The sequence below is a fragment of the Lonchura striata genome, chromosome 3, assembly GCF_050655825.1.
Source record: "Lonchura striata isolate lonStrDom1 chromosome 3, ASM5065582v1, whole genome shotgun sequence".
Taxonomy (NCBI): domain Eukaryota; kingdom Metazoa; phylum Chordata; class Aves; order Passeriformes; family Estrildidae; genus Lonchura; species Lonchura striata.
Genome location: NC_140705.1, coordinates 32,194,024 through 32,215,027, shown reverse-complemented (window position 1 = coordinate 32,215,027; position 21,004 = coordinate 32,194,024). Strand labels below are relative to the sequence as shown.

Here is a 21,004-nt window from a genome sequence, read left to right as displayed (position 1 = left end):
ACTTTTGTTGCTCTTTACAACTACCTGAAAGAGGGTGTGGTGAGTTGGGGGTTGCTCTCTTCTCACAGGTAATAAGAGATAGGACAAGAGGAAATGACATCAAATTGTGCTGGAGGAGATTTAGGTTGGACATCAAGAAAAATTTGTTCACAGAAAGGGTTGTCAGGCATTGGAACGGGCTGTCCAGGGAAGTGGTGAAGTCCCAGTACCATGGAGGGACATGGATTAGTGGTGGACTTGGCAGTGATGGGTTAACAACTGGACTCAGGGATCTTAAATGTGTTTTCCAACCTAAGCAATTCTATGATATTATGATAATTTTAGCACAGATATTTAGATGGCAATTTACCACTGTAGTTGAGTACCTTTACTTCCTCATTTAGTCTGAGAGGAGCTTTGGGTAATGTGTCCAACAGTGTGTTTAATTACTGCACACAAAGCTGAGGATGATGAGATATGATGTCTCTTTCCCATTCACCCTGTTGGAGTGCAGGCTGTTCCCAAAACTAGGCTCTCTGCCTCTTAGCTAGTTTGCCGTTGCACACTCTTGGCCAGAGACGCCCCATGGGTGCAGGTGGGGGACCTGAGAGCAGTGGCTGATCAACCCAGATGCCCACAAGCAGCATGGCAGGGACTAAGTCATACAACACTCTTGTCCCAGTGCCACTGGGTGTTAGATCACCCTAGAGAACTCTGATCACCCTCCTCCTGCCTGGGCGCACAATTCTGCTTGTCTTCTCCTCTTGCTCTCTTCCAAGTTGCTCCTCAGCTTTCTGACTGGGGTGGATGAGTGCAGGCACATGTGGCTTTGAGAAAAGACATGGGCATGCCTCTTTGAAATCCCTGTCAGCAGCCACAGAATATGACTCACTCTGCACATCTGGGTACATTTCACTCCCTAAGCTTTGACTCCCCATGTGAAATGGAATCCTATTTTCAGAGGTTTAAACTTGCAACAACAATGAAAAAGCAATTACATTGTGCAGTACATATAAAAATTATGACAGTCATCTATCTTTCTGAAAATTTTGTGGTTTTATTCAGACTTATTAAAGGCTTTTCCCCCGCAGACAACATCTTTCTGTAAGTCCACTTCATCTGCCAGAATATCGAGTTGTCAGAATACACTTGATGATGAATCATTAGAATGTCACTAAAACAGCATCAGTCATGGTTACAATAATGCAATAAGCTAAGCCATAGCAGCACACTTAGAGCCATCCAAATGTTTTTTGAAGGCTAATACACTTTTCACTTAATTAAAGTTTCAAATGATACAGCCATTTTTTCAGTGATTCATTGCAATTATCATCTGTATTTAATTTAGAGCAAAATTGCACATAAACATTTTTGGCATAAACACACTTTAGTCAGTGGGTTTGTGGCAGAGCAAAATTAACCCCACAAAAAGATCTTTTCATGAGACAGCTTTCCCATAAAAAAATTTAATTAAAATACTTCCGACACCAGTACAAAAATGTGAACAATTGTAGTTGTGTATAGCTCTCTACAAAATCCCTTCAAATTTGCTGGAAAAAAATTGCCCAGAAGCAATGCTTTTTTTGTCAGAACAAACAACGCGAATTACATTTCATTTTCCAGGTCTCTGTGTTAGCCAAAGCATTTTTGACAGCTTCTCCAGGAGCAGCCTGTGCCTTTACTTGCAAAGTAAAGCACATCCAAAAAATGCTCCTGAAACTGGATTATTGTGCATATGTTTATTAAGGACAACACACATCAAGTATCTAAGAATATAGAAAAGTAAGCAGAATCGAAATGCAACAACAAAATCATATACCAAGAATACAACTTAAGTGCAAATGACATGATATATGTTGAGGCTGATCATGCAGTCTATTCTTTGATAAATTCCTGTATGTAACTGGAGAGTTTGCATCCAAAGAATAATTTGGTAAGATATAAAGAATATATTACCTCTACACTCCTGCTGCTTACTGCAGTGGTTTCTAGAGCCCAAATAAAAACCCTACACCCAACATAAACACATCTGAAGTGAAGATTGTGACCTTTCTCTGGTATGTCTTCTGTTAGTTTTCATGAAGGAGTTCCACTGGGCATCTTCTATTTAGGCTAGCTCAAAAAGTACCCTGTTATCAAAAAAATCTGTGGCTGGTTTCCAAACAGCAGCTCACCTAACGGTTCAAGGTGGATCACTCTGTGTTGGTATAAATAAGAACAGTTTTAGTCCTATGTATTGTGATAGTTAATCTGCTGCTATTATGGCAGCTTTTTGTTTAGTGGTTTTATCTGCTCACACTTGAAAGAAGTTATTATCCCAGATTATCTGCATCTGAACACTTTTAAATCAATGAAGTTACAGAAGCAAGAAATCTGGTTTATTGTTATAGTTATTTGTGCTTTCATAGCACTTGAGAAGGAAGAAATTCTCCTGTGTGGGTTTTTCAGTTATATGTAATACAAGAAAGAAAAACGTGTTAAAAGCAATAAAAAAATAGAGGGGATTCTAAGAAACTGATTCTATTCTGGGTTTGGTTGGATATGTAACCTAATGGTCCAGAATGAATTTGCCTTATGAGAAATGAAATAAATAAGGAAAGCACTTCCCTATTGACCCTCATTTCTTTATTGCAGCAAATGGACCATTTACAAAAAACTGAATGGCTCATGGCTCTATGCATTTAGCATCCTGCTGTTTGCCAAGACATTTACAATTGAATCAGACTTACTGAGCAGTTGACCTGTGACTGAAGTTGCTTTGATGGTGTCAAAACTCAGTGCTTTGCTGAATGCTTGTGGTTCTCTGAGCACAATATTGTCCTCAGTCACATGTTGACAAAATTTTCTGATGCTTCACCACCTCAAGATTGATGAGAGCAGCATTCTAAATCCTAGGCCACTTCACAGCATTCTGAGCATGGAATAAAATGTGCATGTGACAAGCTGATGTGAAGGAGTTGCTGCCAATTCCAAACCCTGCTATGGTTCCTTTCCCTACTGCTCTTTTATGGACACCCTTCCATGGGCATTTCAGAAAATCCTGCCCATCATCCTTTATATGGAACACTTTGCTTTGACCTGGAAAGTTGTCTTGTACTGATTGTGGCTGCATTTTTGTTCTATATGATAAACCCACTACTCAAGTTTTCTTGTTGCTTGTCCTTACAAGAGAAATTAGGACCCTGGGCCTGTGTAAGGCTCTTTTCAGAAGCAGGACCTAAGACAGCAAATAAAATGATGTGAAACCTCTCCATTCAGGAAGTATGGATATTGTTCATGGGGGTAATGGTTGTCAAGGCAAAGAACAGATGGAACACAGAAGTTAGCTTAACAGATGAGTACCTATGGAATAAAAGAATGAACAGATAGAAAGGAGTTGAGCAGCAGAAGTTCTGTTTTGACTTCTGTATTTTTGTGGAAAGGCCTTCTGCCTGTCTGTGTGCAGTCTCTCCCTGGCACTGCCTGATGGTGTATATGAAGTACAGCATCAGGGCCCCAAGAACGTCCCCCTTCCTGGAAGTCCAGGTGACAGCTTGAAGGTAGTGTGGCCAAGGGCAGCCCCTTCCTTTGGTGAAATTTGAGTCAGATTCCCAGAGGGAATGGTCCATCCTGGACTGACCCTGCTTCCCATGGAAGATGCTTTTAAGCTGAGCAATCCACCTGCTGTGCCCTGACATATCATGGGAAAGAAAAGTGACAAGACTTGCATCTGGAGATCTGTTTCTTTCTAAAGGTGTGGGACTTTCTTGTTGATTTCTGTGGATTTTGTTTTGTTTTGGTTTTTTTAGTAAGGAAAAAAGACCAGTTACATTTTCCACAAATTGCAAGGAAATAATTGCATTTAGCTTATTTTCATATAATGCCAAGCTGGTGTGTTTCAACTTGGAGAAATTATGATCTGTTTAACAGCACTATTTATAATATCACCTGAAGTTTTCAATCAGCCAGTTTTGCACAAAGAAGGAAAGTTTTTCAGAAAAAAATTTGCTCCTTACTCAGAGCAAATTCATGTAAAATTGCAATTCTTCTGTTTACCTCTTCAGTTGCTGCTGACATGTCACGTTAGGAGCAGAATTTGTTAGTGAGGCCAAAGTAGCTTCTCATAACTTGCATTTCTGTAGTCTTTTGGTAAGTTGAATGCCCACAGTTGCTGAGAAAGAATAGCCTTTGTCATTTCTGGACTGAGGAATTGTTAAGCTTAGATCCAGCAGCCCTGATTTTGCTTCATGGCATGTACATCTTTTTGGGGGTTGACAAATTAGTTCTGTGGAGTTAATGAGTTTGGGTTCTAAACAAATGCACACTAAATCACTACCTATTCACTGTGTTTAGGCAGTTCAGGTGCCTAAACTTGACTTCATTCAAGTCTACACAAGGCAAATAGGCTACAAAAAGTATGTTGTGCTGCTTTTATTGAACAGAAAACTTTATAGGTCACAGTTAATGTGCAACTCATGTTTCTGGAAAGAAACATGGAAGTGGCAGCAAAGGAAGATGTAGGTCTCAGATCATCTAAAAATCACTGAAGATAACAAGGTGATTTATAGCAATTCTATTCTCTGAGGGTTGAAGACCCTTAAATCAAAGTCTGGTCATACTCTCCAGCCCTGGAATGCTTTTTTCAGAACAGGTAAATTTATACCAAGCTATATTTCAGTAAATAATCAAAGGTCCCAAGTAATCTTCTAAAGTTTCTCCAAGACGTTTTTGGTTTGTTGTTGTTAGTTTTCTTGGGTTTTTTTGTGTTTGTTTTTTGTTTGTTTTGTAAGTAGGGAAAATTTATTTTTGTTGAGTCAAGTTTTCTTCCTGACTAGTATTAACCTGTGTGGACAGGAAGATTTACCCCATGTCCATGTTTAGATACAGCTTTGTAGCATTTTACTTCACATTCTTAGGATGTACTTTAAAGATGTTTGTGTTTTGAGTTCCTGGGACAGTTTTTATTTCATTTCATCACCCCTACAGAACTTGAGCTAAGCCAATTCCCAGAGAAAAGAAAACATTATTTCTACATAGGATTAGTGGTTCATTTTGGTAATTTCCAGTTCCTGCTCTGGATAGTAAGGTAGTAATGGGTATGTATAATCCCTTCTAAATATTCTAAGGTTGCAGTTTTCTCTGCCTATAAGTGAAGAGGAAAAAGACAAAATTATAACTAAGGCATTTATAGAAATAATGGGTCAAACCCCAACAGCAAAAGAATGAATAAAATGTTAAGTTCCTTAACATTTAGCTGCTTGCTGTGTTTGAGGTACTAAGGAAATGTTTCAGTCATATGCTCTAGTTGCAGATGAAATTCCAGCCATTTTTGTAGCGGGAATTCCTGTGAGTATTTTGAATACACATATTGGGTCTTGCTGAGGAGGAGCTATCCTCTATTATAGAAGCCCTCACAGTGCTGTGCTTTGCGTTTGTGGCTGTAACCGAGTCAGAAGGACGGCCACGTTTTGGGCACTGCTGGACACACAGCATCAAGGCTGCATCTCCAATCCCATCCACAGAACAGGGGGATGGGAGTGGGTGACAGGCTGGGACAGGACACAGCTGAGACAGCTGACACAGTGGAAGCAATATCCCATTCCATGTGAGGTCATCTTGGCAATAAAAGCTAAGAGAAAGGAGGAGGAGTGGCACACTCGGTGTTACGACATTTGACTTCTAGTGCACTGCTCTGTGTGCTGTGGCTCTATTTCCTAGGAACTGTTGGACATCACTTGCTGATTAGAAGTACAGAATAAATCCTTTTGTTTCCCTTTGCTTCCATGTGAGGCCTTTGATTTTCTGCTATTAAACTTTACATTGACCCAGAAGATTTTTATCTTATTTTTCCCTGTCCAGCTGAGAGGGGGAGGTGATAGAATGGCTTGTAGGCGATCTGGTGGCCAACCAAGGTCAACCTAACACACTTTGTTGCAAAAGAGTTTTAGTTTAATCTCAAAGCGTTGCAAAGCATAACTAGGTATGCAAGATGCCTTCAAGTAGTTCCAGATAGGAAGACAACATAAATCCCTTGTTCTCTAGAATTACGCAAATTCTATATTTATGAGCACACCCTTCTATTTTCTGTGCTTGAAATGTCTTTCTGAATTTCTGGAACAATTGGCAGAGCAAGAGATCTGGCCTAGGAACTTAAACACTTCTTGTTACAAGCAAAGGTCTTTCGTGAAGTTATTTTAAAATTCCCAGGGGTCCTCATTCTGAAGAAGTTCACCTGCCTCAGTAAAAGGAATTTATAAAAACATAGGATTGAAGTAGTATAAAGTGAATGGTTATTTTTCCAAGTTTAAAATGCATTTTTGGTTGTTCAACTAGAAATGAAAATTGACTCTTTTAAACCTTTTCATTGGTACATTAAGCTTCATAAAGAAAGTTTTATATAAGTCACAAATTTCCAGACATTGTGTTATGTTATTCTGTGTTATGTTATATTTAGAACCAATCTAAGTTTTCAATCAATTTAAATTTGCAAACACACTTCTTGAACTCAGAAAACATTTACAAATTACAAGATTAATTCATATAAGTAAAAAGAATAAAATACATTATTGTTTTATCATTTGAATGTGGGAAACATGATGGGCCCTATAGATATAGACATAATTCGCAAAGATAGCCTAAGATCCAGATTGTTATTTAGTGAGATTCAGAAAAGCACTTTAAAAATTGGTTCATGATCTTTAAGATTAGTCATGATATATAAAAATCATTTATATTAGGATATATAAAATTGATACAAGGTATTTTTAAAAAATGTATATTCTAGAGACACGTATCAGAAAATATTTTGTTCTTTCCTGTGTGCAGTACCTTTTTAGCTAACACATGGGAACTAAAATAAGTTCTAATCTGAGGTGGAATTTTTTTCAAACTTGGAAAATTATGTGTACCTCCATCTTGGGATGGTTCATTGAAAGTGGTAGACTGTCAGTCTTTCAGGTCTCGTTACTGTGATTTAATAACACTAGGATAACCAGATGTGGCATTTTTAGATGAATAGACAACATAAATAAGGAAGAACTAATTATTATGTTTAATTAATATAAACAATTAAATGAAAGCAATAACTTAATGCATCAGTAACTGAATATCAGTGTATAGAAAATTGATTTTTACTTATTTCCATATTTCATTAAGTATATATGACTTTTGGGTGGAAGAGGGAGAGATCTTTCAAACTCCAGCAGCTAAATCTATCTGAGTAATATTTTTCAAGCACACTTGGTGGAGAGCAGAGCCCTGCAAAGTAGCTTACAGAAAGGGGAATCTTCTTCTGCTGCTGGGCCATGGGAGCTTCCCCAGCACCACAAGGAGGAAGAAAAGTCTAGCAATAATTTACTGCATTGGTTGTGATGCTGGGGCAGGTCCAGGCTTAGTTCTGCCTGCCTAGGATGTCCTCTGGCATTTCATAACAGAAAATAGTTCATCAAAATCAGGTCTGATAAAAATTTGCCCATATACTTCTCAAAAAATATCTCATCATCTCCTTCCATGACCTATTCTGGTGCTGGGCTTCTTGTGTTTCTCTTGCCCCATCTCCTGAATTTCTGGTGTAAATCTGTTATGCTTGATCCTTTATCCAGTCAACCTGGAGAAGAATTGTCCACAAAGAAAACCAAAGGGTCAAGAAATGCAGCACTAAGGTGTGAGTTAAAAAGACAAATACGAATTTTTAGAAATTAATCAGGAAGAAAATTAAGAAGTGTTTTTTCTGGTTTTAAAGGTATTCAAGGTATTGAGCGTGTCTAGAGGAGGGCAACGAGGCTGGTAAGGGGCTTGGAACACAAACCCTGTGAGAAATGGCTGAGGGAGCTGGGGATGTTTAGTCTTGAGAAGAGGAGACTCTCTACAACTCCCTGAAAGGTGACTGTACTCAGGTGGAGGTTGGTCTCTTTCTCCAGGCAGCAACTGGATGAGAGGACACAGTCTCAAGCTGCGCCAAGGGAAATATTGGCCGGATATCAGAAAAACTTTTTTATGGAAAAAGTAATAAAGTTCTGGAACTGTCTGCCCAAGGTGGCAGGAGGTGTTTAAAAAACGAATGGGTGTGGCACTCGGTGCCATGGTTTAGCTGAGGTGTTTGGGACATGGGTTGGACTGGATGATCTTGAAGGTCTCTTCCAACCTAGTAATTCTGTGAATTCTGTGAATTCCATTTTGGTGTAATGGGCTGGTTAATGATCTCTTCAGAGCAAAGGTTATGTGATATTCAAATATGTTCATGTCCCCCTGCACCAATCAGACGTGAGATCCTAAAGACAGTAAGACAAGCTCAAAGTGAATGGAAAGTTGGGCGCTCTCCTCTCTCCCCAAATACAAGAACAATCAGACCATGACAGAATTTCACTTCTGGCTCCTGCAAAACAGCTAATAAATTCATTTTCACAAAACAGTGCCTTGGAGTTATTGTTCTTGTCCACTTCCTGTTACCCTTGTAGATCTAGTTTCAACTGGATGTATTTAAGTGCAGCAGGAATAGAAAAGGTAGCTGGTGACAACCAAAGAAGACTCAGCAATGACAATTGATTACTCAGTGTTTTAGTCCCTGAAACAATTTCAAAGGCAGCTCTCCCCTTCCCATCTTCCCTTATTCTCTTCAGAAAAAGGCCTGGTGTGTCTAATAAGATCTCACACTTGGAAAGAGATTAGTTAGACCAGACTGAAATCTAATTGTCTTTATAAGTCACTTAGTCATTTGTCTCAAACAATGGAAGACACAAGATTGTAATTAAGGCTTCTAGCTCATGGCAAGATAAAGTGAACACCATGACAGCAAAGCAAGGGGTTGAACAGTGTAGCATGTCATAAAGTTATCACCTCAGAGAGAGACTATTGTTCCCTTCCAAGCCTGGGAGCTGTTCTCTAATTGACAAAGAAATTAGGAATAGATGATGATTTTAGAGGCAAATCTGCTTTTTTTCTGGAAATGTCAAATTTATCTCAGGTAACAGTATCAATTTAGCAGAAGAGAACATAGGTAAAGAACTGCAGCTTTAAGTGTGACCACATCACCCAGCAGTGACCTCCTGGGTTGCACCAAGACCAAGCAAACCCAAAAGCTGGGTATACATGTGTTTTTTGTTTCTTGAAGACTACCTGGAGGTATTCCCCACATTGAGAAGGCAGGATTTGACTGCATATCCAGGTAATTAGGTGACTGGCAGTCTGGCCCCAGCAGTTGTCTCTGTGCATGCAGTGATACAGCCTGGGTGCAGTCCTAGACACAGAGAGACTATGTGTGGGCCAGGGTGTCCCCCTCCATCGCCTTGCACCATCACATTTGTACCAGACCTGAATCAGCCTCTGGCAAGGCATGTGGCTGGGCTGACAGAAACATGGGATTGCCCAGCCCAACCTTCCCTCAAAATTTTAAAACCAGTTTGGGTACCCAAGCTGTGCAAGTTTTGACTTTTTATTTCCTGCACAGAAGGAAGGATATTTGCTTCCTTAGCAGAGAAACTCAGTAGGTCCATCTATCCTTGAGATGCCTGAGAAAGAGAAATCTCTGTAAATGTAGTTGGTTCCCCACCTAATTTCACTCTATTAAAGGGTTTATCTGAGAGGGCAGAACCTTTCCTGATGGAAATTGCAGAGTGGAGTTCAGTGAGTGTGTCTTAGTTTTCAGGTGCACATACCAACTACCAGGCTACAGCTTGTTTAGAAATGAGGTTATTTCAGACTGCAGTTTCTTATGACAAAGAAATGTGTTGCAAAACCCTTTTGAAATATTCTTGCCCTATTCTTCCATATCTCATCCCTCTCTAGGACCTTTTCCCTGTTCTCATCCCCATGTACTTGCTTTTCAACTCTGCTTCCTGTGGCTACACTGTAAATTGGATCTATTGATTTTGATTTGAAATAACCTCTCTTTCCTTTAATGGCTTTCTTTAATTTCTGGCTTATTTTTTGAGCTGGGTAATTTCCTATGTCACAAGCCACACAAGTAGCTATTCTGGTCCCACAAAAGAGCAATGGCACTCATCACCAGGTAGGAGTGAGCTGTAGGGTGTGAATATCTTAAAACTCCTGGATGCTTCATCTTTTGAAACCTTAGCTCAAGTCTTTCTTATTAAAGTTGCTCTTCTGGGCATAAACTAAGTACAGATTGACAAGCAGTATAAAAGCACATAAAAATGATATTCTTGTCCACTGTTTTGGAAGCTCCCTGGGTGATGATGGATTTCCAGGCTTGATTTACAAAGATTGGAACTGCTGGTTGAAAAGAGGGAGAGTCCTCCCTATACATCACATCTACAAATCGGAAATATGCAGTCCAATCCTCAAAAGCAGCAGCAGAAAACAAGTCTGTAATGCTGTAAGTCAAAAAACAAAGTAGGAAATAGTCCTTTTTTCTCTTTGCATTGCTGGGGATACAGCCTTGTAATTTCCTAGACTTTCTTGGAATGAAATGTTTGTTTCAGAAGAAAGGAAGAAGAAAGGAAGCTTGTGGTTGGGATTCAGTTCAAAACCAAGGTATCTGAACTACAGTTTGTACAAGTAGGCATTAGCCAGGAGTTTAGGCTTCTGTGACAGTCAATGCAGTCATTAATGCCTCTAGAGCAGTTCACCTCATCCCAGGAGCAGCTGCTTGGGGTGAGACTCAGTTTCCTGAGCACAGGCTTCCTGTGATGCTTGTAATGCCAGGAGATCTGCACAGGGCAGGCAGATAGGGCAGGCACAGCATACCTCCACACTTTTGTGGCAGCAACTGAAGACAAGAAAGATCATTCACAGCATCTGAAATTACACTGGACGCCTCTGTTTAGGCTGCTGAATTTTACTGTAGCAGCTAGTCAGCTAAATAACTTTACAATTTCAATATCTGGTTGATAGCTTGTGTCTTAACTTTAGTAGGGTCTCACCTGGTCATATCTGAATCCTTGTATATAGATGTATAAATTAAGATATCTTACTCTCAGCTGAATCCCATTCTATTTGTTAAATCAAGCAAACAAGCAGCTTATTTTTAGAAAAAAATCAAATGTGGATTAATGTGAATACATTTATATATATATGGGAGCTCTGCTGATAAATTGCGACATCAACCCATTGAGGCATCTCTGGGAATGGACAGATTTGGCAGTGTCCCTGTGGAATTCTGGTCCTAAACATTGACATCTTGGACTTTGGCACTTACACAGGGAACCATGTGAGACTCAGCTCTTATTATGTGCATCTGGCTGAAATGAGTAATAAATGACAAGTGGTCAAAACCAGAAAACAGTCATGCTGACATGAATGCCTGTGGTCTTATATTCCTACAGAGATCTTCCTGAAAAAAAAGCCTCTTTGCCTATATTAATAGATAAGGAGAAAAGCTGAAGGAAAAAATCTCCCCTAATCCATTCAGACAACACATAGCAACTGCAAGATGTCATATTTCATTGTGTATTTTAATGTTTCAGCCTTTCACCTAGATATAGTGAAATGTTCCAAAGTTTGAACATCTAGGTTGTAGTATAAAAATAATTTTTCCATACTGTGTAAGAGCAGCTAAAAACCTCCTATGTTTCTAGCACAGGGCACATTCCCCATTTAACAGCTAAGTGGGCAAAAATATGAAACAATAATGAGTGTTCTGAGGAAATTTTCTAAATTGGATAAAAATAGTATTCCACTATCATTTATTTCACTTTCTTTGTTTGCCACTGCTTAGTGTTAGAATAATTCAGGAATTTTTTTTAAAGGTGCAGCCCAAGGAAAGTATTTATGTCAAAGCACTGTGACTTATTCCTTTAGCTGACTGAGACTGACTGGAGGAAATATGTTTAAAACATGATGAACCACTGGATGTCTAGTCATAAGTAGAATAAATGATGGTGTCACTTATATACTGGGCATTTGTATGGGCATTATTGCAGAATTTCTCCTGTTTAAATTTGTTAATTCTTTAAAGCAGATGTTATTTAATTCCCTGGACTTTTTTTTTTTTTTTTTTTAAACTGGAAATTAGTTATTCTGTTGCCTATTTTTCATTTGGACAGTGATAGGCTTTGATGGCTAAAATGAATATTTTCTTTGAGGTTTATATCTGATACACACCTAATCAAGAAGAAAAGAGCTACTACTCCTGGAAAAACTGTTGGCAAAAGCGATGAATGCTGATTTCTCTTCCCTTCTAATATTGATCAAAGTTGCCAATAAAGAGGTGCTTTATTTCACTGCTCTTAGAATTTGAGCTTCTTCCCATCCTCCTTAACTCCTCAGATTTCCTTTAATCTACCTTTAGCCTCAGAAAATGTTTCTGGTTTGGAGAAGAAAAGCCCTTTCAGTATTGCACTTCCAATGGCAGAACTTGAGTCCTCAGACACCCTAATCAAACTGATATTTCAGGGCAGGCCAGAAGTGAAGAAAGAGGAAAGAAATAAATCACTCTAGAGCAGAGGAAATTACAAACACAATACAGAAGTACTTGAAGCAAGAGGAATGCGTTTTCTTTTGATCTATTATTGTTAGTATCTAGTCCCTGAATAAAATGAGTAGATTAATTGGAAAATAGCCCATAGCCCATTCACAGATAATGAACTAATTATGAAATCTTTAAACATGCCCTTTCAGATCAGATTACTGCAGTTCTTACTGAGGCACAGCTCCTTCTGATTTGACAACAGATAAATCTTGTTGTAAACTGATGAGCTTCCCAAGCTGCCACGTGACTTATGTGTAGCTCACAGTTTTTAACAATAGTTCAATGTGTGCTATTAAAAAAAATGTACATTCTTTACTGCTGCTTGAAGTGGCTCGAACAGAAATGGAAATGAGAAAGGCTGGTGTGAACAACTGCCTTGCAGAGCCAGCATGCTCCTGCCATCTCTGAAGAGTGCAATTATTCTTATCTTGAGGGGTGACTTCCACTTTACTAAAATACAGTTGCAATGCTTCCTTAGCTTTTTCACACTAACAGAAGTTCTTCAATTCCCTAATAAATTCTCAGAGCTCTTAAAATCTGATTTCTGGTGTACGTATTTTATGGAAAGTGAGTCTTGATATTATACTCCAATACTTATTTAAAAATTGCTGATTCTTTAGCTCTACCAACTTGTGAAACCCACACATTGGACTATTGCTAGACACAAATTAAAAGAATTAATTAAAAAATATTGAACTAATCATTCACTGACATTTCTTGCTGTATTTGCCTAGCTCTATTAGTTCCTAAATCTTTAAGACCTTTTTGAGACTGAAAAAATAAAATGAATCTGTTGTAATGGAGACATTTGTCACCAAGGCAGACCTGCAAGCCTGAAGTTAAAGAACAGGTACTGGGAAATTGAAGACATTGCTGTAAAAAAGTTAAAACCTATGACCACAAGAATTCATAAACTTAACCAGTCAGTCAAGAGAAGTGGATGGCCCAGACCTCATCCAACTCTCTTTGTCTGAGCAGTGAGCTGGAGCAATGATGATAGCTGAAGTCCTGGTAGTCTGAAATACAGAAATGCTGAACATCAGGAATAATTCTTTCCTAAAAAAATGCCATGGGAATTTATAAATAAAACCCATAAGGGTTTTATAAATAATTTAGAATTTATAATAATTTTTATATAATATATAATACTTTATAATTTCTAATAATTTATAAATAAGACCCATGAGGCTTGAAATACTCATCAGTTACCTAAAGGTCAGAAAAAAGTATCCTGAGATAACTGTACCTGAGTCAAGCGTTCTCTGACCTTCAAACTTCAATAGATACTTGGAAAAAATAGAAAAGAAATTGTATCCTCAGAAATGGTATACCTGAATGATGAAGGACAAATTTTCTGTTGGTGTAGATGAGCTCGTGTTGCTGATTATTTTATGTGATACATACATTTTTAGGCTTCTTTTATTTACAGCATAAATTTTATCTAGAAGTTGTGTTTCTAAAACACAACTGTCTCACTTTGTCAGAATATGTAAATAAGTACTTAATTCTTATGTGTACTTGAAGATACAGATAAGACACCTTTCTCTTCTGCTTCATATTTCTCCTCTGCCTCTATTTCCTATTATTACTGTTGGTCTTTTCAAGTGTATATGAAACAATATCCCAGGGAGGCTGAGGAATCTGCACTAACACCTGTTTTTCAGGTGGAGTACCTCTCATTTAATAAATCATCAGCTTCTCTATCACGAAATATTTTTTGTAACATGAGATAATTTCTAGTGGTGTAAAAATGGTTCAGTGCAGAGCTGTAACAAAGTGACATGTTTTCATTCTAATGACAAAATTGGTATGCAAATAATATAGTATTACTGGGTATACAGAATATAGCACTATTTGGGAAATATTCATTCACAGAGCCAAGTGCTCCTGCTTTCACTAGTAGAGGACAGCAGCAATATATATTCATAGCTGTACTCAGAATTGCTGGCATTCAGCTGCTGCTATCAGCATCAGAAGAGAAATGGTTTTTTTTGTTAAACTGATAATTTTTACATTTTAAGGGACAGAAGTGACAAAAATCAGGACTGTATTTATAGGATGGGAAAGAAAACCAAAAATGTGGCCATTAATAGTGTGCAAACACTGTCCTATTGCTCTAGGGATAGCAGCCTCAAATGAATAGGTGCATTTAAGTTTTAAATTAGAGATAACAGGCAATGGGATAAATTTTTTGTGAGGAAAGGTGATAAGAGGAGGAAAAACATATAAAAACCCCCTCAGTAGTTAATTTTAAAACAAATAGAAGGGTACATGGAAGGTGGGATTATAAACGGTAAGAGGAAGTGTGTCAAGTCCTGTTTGTTATGTAAGAAATGAGAAATAATGATAGCAAGATAAAAGCCTGTAAGCAACCATAATTTCTAATTCTGGATTGTGTAAATTGTGGGATTTACTGATTAAGACTAATAGTGTTTTTAAATTATCATTTATTTCCATATGAATGAACCCCTAAAATACTGCTTTAGAAGCTCTTGTTCTCTATGTGGTCTTGTGACCAAAAATGACACTCAACATCCACTTGAAAATAGGGACAGAGGCACAGTGATGGCAAATCCTCATTTCAGGAACTTCACACACAAACTTTCTTCACTTGGCTTGAGAAAAGATGTGCTTACCTGCAGTGGCCTAAAGGGTGACAAATAGGTCTACACAGAGGGGAGAGAGACCCAAAGCAGCCCTCAGCCCTCATCTTTCTTCCTTCTTCATACTCTTTCCAGAAGCACCTTGTTAGCCCAGTCCCTGAAATTTTCATTCTTTAGAAAAGGACCCATATTTTCTTCCACCTATTAATCTATTCACCATGCCTTTAAATCTATGTTGAAACACAAAAAATACATAGATATGGCCTTTTTTTTCCAGATCTTATAGAAAATTAATCTATTCCAGCTCTGTCAAATGGCCATAAAAAATAGGAAAAAGAAACAGCAGTGATGAGAGTTGAAAATGTGACATTCTGGGAGACAAGACACAGCAGCCATCCTGGCTTTCTGCTGGTCCTGGTACTTGTTGCAGCTGACTGGACAGTTTGATAAGTAAATCTGGGAAATGTCATGTAAGCTTTTTCCCTAATAAGCATAAAAGGTGTCTTTACCTTTCTCTCAAAGGTTACATTTGATGAGCTAAAATACCCTTCAAACACAGAACAGTAGCTATTTCTCAGCTCTAATTTCCTCCCAACTTTCATATGTCTTTTGAGAATAAAGTATTATATTTTTTCAAGAACAGTAGAAACTTTGCAATGGAAAAATGCCATTTAGACAATCACATCTTTGTGCCCAGAACATAGCCTGTGTCCTTTCTTTCAACTCCCTGTACATTTGTTCAGAAGCTCATCTTACTGTCTTTTCAAAGAAGTGAATACCTCTATTTCAGTGAGTCACTGTCAGTTTATTTCATGTCTCCTCTGATATATATGAAAAATTGATTAGTTTACTTTAGACTGTGTGTTAGATTAATAGATTTCAATTCTTGGAATTTCATACAGTAAAACTGAATTTTCTCTTAGTAATATATTCTCCTGCAACATGTTTGATCACCTTCTAGGACAGAATATGTACATTCACTTGAAGCTACTTAAACTTCACAGTGCTGGGAAGAAAAATACAAAGGCCGTGTTTGCCTATATAATAAAATATTTTACTCTCTGAAGTCAGCTGAGGGAAAGTCTGTGGATACTGTCTATTCAGACATCAGTACAGCATGTGCCCAGGTGGCCAAGAAGGCCAATGGCATCCTGGCCTGTATCAGCAAAAGTGTGGCCAGCAGGACCAGGAGCAGACTGTCCCTCCGTACTCAGCACTGGTGAGGCCACCCTCTGAGTGCTGTGTCTAACTTGGATCCTCGATTCAGGAAAGACATTGAGGTGCTGGAGTGAGTCCAGAGAAGGGCAATGGAGCTGTGAAGGGTCTGGAGCACCAGTCCTATGAGAAGCAGCTGAGGGAGCTGAGGTTGTGTAGCCTGGAGAAAAGGAAGCTCAGGGGTGACCTCATTACACTCTATAACTGCCTGAAAGGAGGCGGTAGCCCGGTGAGGGTCGGTCTCTTCTGCCATGACTCAAGTTCAAAGAACAGGAGGAAATGGGCTTAAGTTGTGCCATGGGAGGTTTAGGTCAGAGGTTAGATATTGTTTGTTCAATGAAAGAGTAGTTAGGCGTTGGAATCCAAGTTACCCAGGGAAGTGGTGACCCAGGAAGTCTCTGGACATGTTCAGGAGGTGTTTGGATGTGGCACTTGGGGATATGATTGAGAGGCAATTATGGTGGTGCCACGTTCATAGTTGGACTAGATTATCTTGAAGGTGTCTTCCAGCTTTGATGATTCTGTGATGCACTGTCTTTTAGAAAATCCAATTTTTCTTCATTGGCTATGAATGGATAACAATGTCTATATAGAGATATCAGTGTGGAAAAAGTCTAGATTAGGCAGATAGCTCTTGTCTTGGTGCCTAAATATGTGAAAGGAATTTTTTCCTGTTCTGGTAATCTCAGAAGAATTTAGGATTGCTTGTGGCCTTTCACTACAGAAAGGTGTTTATATGGCAGACTTTTTTCCAAATCCTGTAGTGATAAAAAACAAGGGACAACAGTTTTAAACTCAAGGAGGGTAGGTTTAGATTGGATATAAGGAAGAAATGTGTTTTACAGTGAAGGTGGTCAGACACTGTAACAGGTTACCTAGAGAATTTTTGGATGCTCCATCCCTGGAAATGTTCAATGCCAGGTTTAATGGGGGCCTGAGAAACCTTAACTAGTGGAAGTTTTCCTGCCCATGTCAGGGAGGTTAGACTATAGGATCTTTAAAGGCCCTTTTCCACCCAAATGATTCTATGTTTCTATGATCATGTGATTGCTTCTCTTTCTCCTGTAGGTCTGTCCAGAGCCCTAGGAAGACATGTTAGTATCATGGAGAGGTGCCAAATTGGGGTAGGAAACTGAGCTCTGTTGGAAGGGATAAGGGGATTTGGTGACACAGTATCTCCAGAAGCAGACCTTCCTCCAGCTGAATATCTTGTGTTACAGTGAGCTCATGGGCACTCTATTTCCCCTTCCCCGGGACCCTGTGACTCTGATCAAGATATCCCTGGACCCCTCCTTCCTGCCCCAAAGGGGTTGGCAGAGAGCCAGGGAAGCCCACCCTGTCCAAAGTCTATATAGACCCCTGACATTTCCTGTTTGTCCTCTTTAGCCCCGCTCTCCCCGTGGACACCACAGAATAAAGAGAGCTGAACCAACATATCTGGGGTAAGAGCCTCTTTTGGAAATCTTTGCCATCTCCTGATATTCCTCCCCTCACAGCCTCGGACCTCTGGGCTAGCCTGATTATTCAGGGGGCTGTGTGAGGTGGGAACATCAATCTTGGAAGGTCACTGCTTCCACACCATCCTCTGCTAGGAAACACCTTCCAGGATTACCTGACTCTGCTGCTTCTTCTGAAGCCTGGACACAGGCAAGATTAGTGGGGTTTGTGAGAGGGAGGCTAGGGGCAAGCTAGAGAAGGCCTAGAACCCAGTGGGGAGCAGAAATAGGTTTTTGGGAGGGTGTCTGACCCCAAGCCTGAATGCTTCCATCTGAGCAGTCCTACTCATCTGCACAAGCCATAGTCCCTCGTTTTCTGTGATCCAGCTGTGCTGATGTGACATTTCCCAGGCAGATGCACCACCTCAGCCCAGCCATGGTGTCCAGCTGTGGTGGGTACCAAATCAGTCTCCAGGGCTTCTGTGGGTGGTCGTGCTGGAGTCCAGGTGCCTACATTACTTGTAGGTGCCTGTGCATGGTTCTGGCCTTTAATGCATTATTGCCCCTGAAGACAGCAAACCCAAGGCAGGTAAACAGCACAGTTCAGGAAGGAAAGGCTGAAGTTTTCAGGCAGGAGTCTGAAAACTTTAGAGACTTTAGAGATTTTGGCTGTTAGCTAAGAAGAAAAACAAAAAAAAACAAAACAAAACAAAACAAAAAAACTCCCACAAAAACAAAAACAACCCCAAACAAACAAAAAAAAACAAGGAAAAGGAGATATACCAATAGTCCCTACACAGAATATGAATGAAATTAGAAAAATCTTGAAACACAGTATTTGGTTAAATAAATGAGGTATTCTGTCATTGTGAGGACCCTTCTCTGTTTTAAGTAGTAGTAAAAGTTGTGTATGAGGTGTAGGAATGCTAATGCTACCTATTCATCCATGCCCTTTTCAATTTGTGGCAGATTGTTATAGTTATAGACACAAAATATTCATAAATCTATTTCAGAAGGTAAATTTTTCATATATGTTCATCTGTGAGCTTTTAAGAGCTCATTAAATGAAATCTGAAACACCTCTCTGAGGTATATTTAATATTATTCCACGTATGAGGCACAGAATAAATTTAATATAATTGTCAAATACTGAATAAAGTTGTAATATGATTTATTGGAGGCACAAGGAGTTATATGGAAAATCTTATGCAGAAAATAAAATTATAAAGTGTTAATGAAATAGGCATTTAAAACTGGAGTTGTAGTGTATAATTTATTCCATTATTGAGGTATTAAATTGCTTTTGTTCAATAAACCAGGACATAGGTAAGGTAAATGATTATGAGGATGACAAGCATGGAAAGCAAATTAGTAAGCATTGTTACAGTGTGGAATCAAATTGATACAAATGTAGTTGTATAGTTACAATTACAAAATTTGCACTGAAGTACCATATATAAAAAACTAATCAAAAGAGCAAGGTTGCATCTGCCACTGTAAGCATTTTTGAGATTTAAAAATTTTCCTGACACAAACCACAATAAAAATAGCCTGAATACTTTTATGAAAATAATTTAGTTTATTATTCCAAATAATTTCAATAAGAATTCTGTTTCAATATTTTAATTTATGTTGCTTTAGATTAATGTTGGACTCTCTTTTGAATCAAGAGAGACTCCTCAGCTGAATTGTATTGTATTAGAATGAAGCTGAATTACCATATCTGAAAAAATCCTGAACAGAACTGCTTAAAACTTTGCTCAAAGCAAAGACATATGAGCTTAAGAATACTGAGAAACAATCTTGCAGTTGCAATCTTTCAATTACAGTCTTTCCTACTGGTTCAGCCTACCAGTCTTCTGAATTAGGCTACTGTTCTCTCTTAACTAAAAGCTAAGGGTGAGAAAATACAACAGAGCCATTGCCATGAAAATTTGATACACATTCAAAATGTTAAACTGGCAAGACTGAGGAATAATGCAGTATTCTACAGGAGTTAGGATATGGAGCAGTAAATAATTCTTTGCCTGCACTATAGAAAATAATAAAAGACTAGCAGTTTTGGAGGCCAGAGAGGGTGTCGAGAGGGAAGGAGATGCTGGGGTGGTTTGTACTTTTCAGTCTCTCAATGCCCAAGCGAGAGCCCCTTCACAGTGACTTCATCATTCTCACTGATTCTTCTGAGTGGGTTCAAGTGAACAGGGTTTTGAGACTTTCTAGCCCACCTTTCAGCCCGGAAGATTTCCATCCCAGAGGATTTCAGACCCAAACCCTTGAGACCATGACTGATGTCTTGCCAGTACAGCTGAGGCAGAGAGCACAACCTCTGAGGGGTAAAAAAACCCTGAAAAGGGAAAGTAAATTAAAACACACAGTAGAAACAAAGAGATAGCTAATAATAATAAAAGTAAAGGCTTATTCAGGAAAAGGAATAAATAGAAGATATGATCATGACAGAAGCTTTAAAAATAGTGTGATTAAAAAGAGGCAGAAAAGACAGATGGGAGTGACCAGAGATGAATTAAGTTAGAACCTAATTTAGTCAAAGTTCTTAGTCATGTCTTAAATATTTTTTGAGACAAAGAAGTATTTAAATGGTAAAAAGGGAAAAAATCTCCTACCTTTCCATTCTAAGAACTGCATGTTTTTCTGCAAGGAAACAAGGTAAAAGATTTTAGAAAAATGGAAGATGACAGAAGACAAAGGAACCAAAAGAAGGAAGGAAAACTGAAGGAATAAAATGCATCCAACTTTAGGACAGAGACATTCAATACAATTTAGTCATATTAATTTCAACCTGTGATTTAGGGGTTGTCAGGAGGTGACTTACTACAAGCAAGGACACTCACAGCCAGAGGATTTTCTGTCAAATCCACATCCTCAAGCAAAACTGTGCTGTCAAGGCTATATTTTAATTTAAAAAAAATTACATTACACTCCTTTCACAGTGCAAAACAGAACTAACATGGACTCGAGAGATGGTCAGAGTAGAGTTTTCTTGTTTTGTTTGCAAAATACCCTGATACAAATGCTCTAAAACTTAAGTCACCCCACTTAATATTGTCATGGAAAGTATATTTCAAAGTTTGGTTTTCTGACTGAAAATATTTGTAGCTGCATTTCCATGCAATGTATTATTTGCTTTCCAGTACAAATATGTAATTATCCTTCAATTATTGCAAGATAAAACTATCTTGCAATACAATATTTCTATTCATGGAATAGAAATGATGGAAATGTTTAGGTTGGAAAAAACCTCTAAGATCAAGTCATGGAAATATTTAGGTTGGAAAACACCTCTAAGATCAAGTCCAACCCTTAACCCAGAACTAGTAAGTTCACTGCCATGTTCCAAAAACATGTTC

At 38.6% G+C, this 21,004-nt stretch overlaps 1 long non-coding RNA gene across 1 annotated transcript; it reads right to left on the bottom strand.

Moving 5' to 3' along the window:
• Nucleotides 1-18,894: 18,894 nt before the first annotated feature.
• LOC146767836 (uncharacterized) lies at nucleotides 18,895-20,803 on the bottom strand. The gene is made up of 2 exons (XR_014953645.1): nucleotides 20,261-20,803; nucleotides 18,895-19,983 (listed from the first exon to the last, which is right to left on the bottom strand). It is a non-coding gene; the product is annotated as an uncharacterized LOC146767836 (long non-coding RNA).
• Between the last annotated feature and the right edge of the window lie 201 nt (nucleotides 20,804-21,004).